Below are 5,308 nucleotides of genomic sequence, written 5' to 3' on the forward strand. Positions count from 1 at the left end.
TAAAAGCTGTGGCAAACTGCTACTTAGAGAATGCAACGAAGTTGAACAATTCTTTAAATTTTCTTTATAACAAGGAACTGCCGGCCTTCTCGCCCCTAACTTCCCCCACTACAGCCTGATCACCCCTAACTGCCTTCTCCTCCTGGTCTGATTGCCCTTAGCCCCATTCCTGCATTCCTGGGTCACCCCATGGCTGGGTTGCCCCATGGCTGGCTCCATGGCTCCGGCTGGCGCTGCCATCTTGTCGCGTCAATTTATATATTCCCTCCTTATTGGCTGTGGGTGCTATCAACTTTATTGAGAAGTGACAGTTAATTTGCATATTACTCTTTTATTAGATAGGATATATATATAATGTAATTTTATTTCAGTATCAATTGAATTTCTGTAAGAGTTCAGGAGTTAGCAATATAATTGTATCTATTTTCAATATGTGACATGATTGATTCTCACTCATTTAAAATATAAGCTGGATCAAAATTAATCAATGACCATGAATGGCCTGCAAAGATTTTGAAAGCAAAACAAGTCAAAGCATCTTCAAGAGAGCCCTCTCTCTGGCCAGTTAGCAATTTCCGTGGCTCTCGGATAGACTCCCAGTCAGCCTCGGCCACTCCCTGCAATCACCCACTACTCTCCATTCCTTAAGGCACTTCTCTAGTTCAGATAACTATCATCTTTCCCTGAAATATTGAAACCATTTTCTAACTGTTCTGTCTTCTCCCATTATTCAACTTATTCTCTACTCAGATGCCAGCATTATCTTTCTAAAATAGCATTGTGATCATGCCATGTCCTTGTTTATAATTCTCCTAAGGATATATCTTGTAAATAAAGTGCAACCTCCCTAATGTGAACCATAATGAGAGTGATCATACATCTCAGTTTAAGCCATTATTGTTCCAGTGTGTTTATGAATAGCAACTCCATTCCATTTCCAAATGCTTTGTTGGTAATTTACATGGTCACTCTACTTATAAAACTTCACTTGTTTTGCACTCTTGTTATATTAAATACCTTCCAGTTCCCTTTATTCATTATAGTATCAATTAATTCTGGGCTTTTGGCACTCTCTCCTGCCTCACCCTTTTGGCTGGACCAGTTCCTATTTCTCCAATTTACCCTTCACATGTCAGCATGTATTGAAATTGTTCTATAAAATTACCTAATATTCCATGTGTTTAGTTTGTAGCCCTCCTATTAATCTCTCACTGTAGAATTTAACAGGCCATCATAACAATCTGTTCACTGAGCTATCTACCTCTCTGGACTGTAAGCTCTTTGAAGGCTGGGGAATTGTATGCCCTCTTCTCCAATATTGTTTACCCAGCACGTAGAGCAAGTAGCTGTTAAGCAAATATTTACCACATCTTCTGCACGTTAAGACTCTGAGGAAATAAAATGCACCATTTCTTACTGGAAACCCCTGATCTGAAACAAGGAAACCTAGAGCACCATTATGGTCTAAATAAGTGGCTTGTTTATATAAAAATTAAAAAAAAAACCCTCCAGGGATTGAGTAAAAAACAAAACAAAACCCTCTGGGGAAATAGCCAAGAGTGAGATTTAAGTGTTCTACAACATTCCAGCCGAGTTCTTGCCTTTCCTTGGGGCATCTATCACTTTGATTCCCACCGCACTTCTTGATCCTCAGAGTTCAGTTTTTCTCTTTGTCCTAAATATGGAAAAGAATTCTTTGCTTCTATTATCATCAGTTGAAAGAGACTAGAATTATTTTCTAATAAATAATACAAAGAGCAATAAAAACCCAAAGAAAGGAAAAACCAGGAGGGACTAGTAATAACCACAAAAATGATAAATGTCATAAAAATAAGCAAGTTTTCAAAACACAGTTTTGTGTCCCAATAAAAGCAGCAGTAAACTGGACTGTGCTTCACATTCCCTTACCCTAAGATAATGATTATATTCTAGCTCCAAATAGGCTGCCATATGTTTGCCTATACCTTGTCTGTTTATAGGGAAGCCCCCCCTCCCCTCCACTCCGGTTTTATCTTGTTTTCTTAGCATCTGGAAAAATATTTACTTTGGATATCTTATCCAATCTAAGGCATATATCAACTTCCTTAAGCTGGCTCTTTCCTTATTCAACTTCCCTCGCTGAGGATCTTCCTTTTAGACTTGGTTCCTGATCTGAGATGAATTCCACAGCAGAGATGTAGATTGCTGGCAAAGGATGCCTTGGGGCACCATTGGATGATCCTAAACTTCCCATTCAAGGTTTCAGTTCTGCACTCTTTTGAAGTCTGGGGTGCCAGTATCCCTTAGCATACATACTTATGCGCGTACACACATACAATATACAGGAGAGAAACCCTGCCCAAGTTCACCCACTGCATTTAAAAATATAATAGTCCTGCCCAACCAGTATGGCTCATGGTTGAGCACCTATCTATGAAACAGAAGGTCACTGTTTGATTCTACGTCAGGGCACATGCCTGGGTTGCAGGCTCAATCCCTGGTGTGGGGCGTGCAGGAGGCAGCCAATCAGTGATTCTCTCTCATCATTGATGTTTCTCTCTCTCTCTCTCCTCTTCTCTAAAATCAATAAAAATAAATTTAAAAAATATAATAGTTATTATGCCATAATCACAATTTGCACCAAAAATTGAAAAGAATTTTGAACAAGACTTAAACTTCTTAGAATTTGTTTATATAACCTGAGAGTCTGGTAGGATATTATAGGACACTAGGTCTCCAAATGTGGTCCTTGGACCAGCAGCATCAGCATCATGTGGGAACTTGCTAGAAATGCAAATTCTTGGGTTCCACCCCAGACCTCCTGAATCAGAATTCTGGAGGTAAGAACCAGAAATCTATGTTTTAGGAAGCCCTTCAGATGAATCCAAAACACTTTAAAGTTTGAAAATTGCTGTTTTAGGAGAACCATCCTCATTTTAAAATAATAGAAAGTTGATTGCACTGCATTCAACTATCAAGTGCTTTAATGACAGGTAGAGCATTACATAGCAATTACTGAAATTTTACCGCTGTTTCTGTGTGCCTACTAAACATTTTTCCACTGCTAGTACTAGATTTGGCAGGAATAAAGTTGAAGGAAGCAGATTACAATATTTGAACCAGTGAATAAATTAAATTTCCCCTATATTTGTTGAGTTGCAGCCAGGAAAAAAGAAAAAGGAAAAAGAAAACAAATTCCCCCGACATCTGAGCAAATAGACAGGGGTTGGGCACTCCTTAGAATGGAGCATAGAATCGGCTCGGGCCACAGAGAAAGCCCTTACTCAACATATGTTGCAAGTTGTGAGTACGACTTCTACCCCTATTTGCTTTTCCTTTATATGGCTTTCACTTGTGGCTGGGTCCGCCCGACAGGTGCTCTGTGTTCCAGAGTGGAGACCAAAAGAGTTCACAGGAAGCCCCTTCTCAGGATGTGAGGAATGTACAGCCAGAGATAAAATGCTCCTTGGTATTACCATTCCTCCCTCTCTGAACAAGGCATCTAGGTTCCTCAGGGAAACTACTCTCTTACAACAACAACAACAACAACAACAACAACCACCGTTACAACCACCAGCTTTCCTATGTAAGGGCTTCTACCTTCTATTTGCCTTCGAGTTGTCAATATTCCTAACAAGCTGTTTTTCCCTGATCATCGCAGAGCAATGTGTTATCATTAATCCGGGGACAGGCTCAGCATTGCTGCACTTTGCCAAGAACTTTTAACTGGTGATTCCTGATGCATATTTCCCACAGCAATGAGCTTAAGTCTTGTCCTGGTCAAGCAGTTGATGCAAGACAGAAACTCCTCAGAGGCAGCAGAGGTGACTGGGCATGTGCAGTGGGTGTCCTGACTCGGCCACAGGGACCTGGCAGGAGAAGGGGAAACATATCTTTTCCACCCGTCGCCTATAGTGTCCCATCATATCCTACTTGGGATGTAGAATCAGTTTGGCTTGTAAAGCTGGTGTTTCATCTGGAAACCAAGGTTTCCTCTATCCAACCGCTTACGTTAGGATTTGTGCGAGGATCATCTGGGATCCTACTTTGTTGACCTGAATATACTAGGTCCATTCCAAAATATGTTGCTGCCATCTAATTCCCCCCTCAAGTCTTGGCATCACATTTGGGAACTAGAAAAATGTGAGCTTGTTCTAGGAACAAATCTTTGTAAGTGCTCTATGTGAAAAATGCTTTTGGATGACTGGCTTTCAAAGGTGCCCTTCAAGCTCCGAACATGTTGTAAGGGTGTGCCTGGCAGCGTGTCATCTCTGACACACAAGTCTGGGCCCCCGCGAGCCTCTTAGGCGACTGCACGCCATTGCATTCCGAGATTCTGTCATTTTCCTCCCGGGTGTTCTGTAGGCAGCAGATCCAAGTCCATCTGTTATTTTGTTTGTTTGTTTCTAGGTTTCATGAAATGTAGTGTTAGGACTGATGTGTTTTTTAAAAACTATAAGATATTTTTGGCACAGCAGTAATTAGAAAACAATACACTCAGCTCCAATAAATTAATTGTCAAGTGGGACAAGTAGCCACAGTCCCTGGGATGGCACGTAGAAGAATTTTGAGTCAGAGATTTTGCTGTTTTTGGCACGCACTCACCAAAAGGTTGCCCACCCCTGATCTAGGAAGTGGCAGCCAATGGTTTCTATTGGTTTAATCCTCTCATTCGAGGGACCAATCAGGCGCCGCCGTCAAGTATTTAACACTTTGCTCCGGGCTGGGGATTCTCTGCTTCAGAGCCGATTTCGCTACCAGCCAGAGACAAGCCCGAAGGAGAAGGTGGTCGCTGCGAAGGCACCCTGGGGGCGGCCGACCCACATCACCAGGTGCAGCAGGCTACTGAGACTCCAGGGTCGCCTGTCTGGGAACTCCAGACGCACCAGCAAGCCCGGGCGTGTAAGCTGGCGTGGACTACCCATCGAGCATGCACCGCACGCGCCGCCTGGGCTCGCGCACCATTAGCTAACTCCTGCCCTCGAAGTGCTTTTCGCGACTGTGCAAGAGCCAGAGTACCGGGACCGAGAACTACAGCTTCCGGCTTGCTTACTAACCGCGGTGGCGCTATTTAAAAAGCCTCAGAGAGGAGGTGCTTGGCTACGCTCCTCTGTTCCAGTTCCGCTCCCTCACAACAGAGGCCAGACGGGGCGCAGCCTTAGGCCTGAGCCAAGATGGCATCTGCGAAACCAACCCCTACGGACTCGGACTCGCTCTCTTCTTGCCTCGCGCAGCTGACGGCGGCGGCCAGGGAGGGTCTAGGAGGGACAAAGGACCCAGCTACCAACGAGACACCCTTGGGCTGTGCGCTCTCAGCTCTCCGCACCCG

At 43.5% G+C, this 5,308-nt stretch overlaps 1 pseudogene; it reads left to right on the plus strand.

The window, feature by feature from the left end:
* Window positions 1-5,138: 5,138 nt before the first annotated feature.
* The window catches only part of LOC102752308, a 5,649-nt pseudogene continuing 5,479 nt past the window's right edge, over window positions 5,139-5,308 (plus strand).

This window comes from Myotis davidii, unplaced genomic scaffold (assembly GCF_000327345.1).
Source record: "Myotis davidii unplaced genomic scaffold, ASM32734v1 scaffold104, whole genome shotgun sequence".
Taxonomy (NCBI): domain Eukaryota; kingdom Metazoa; phylum Chordata; class Mammalia; order Chiroptera; family Vespertilionidae; genus Myotis; species Myotis davidii.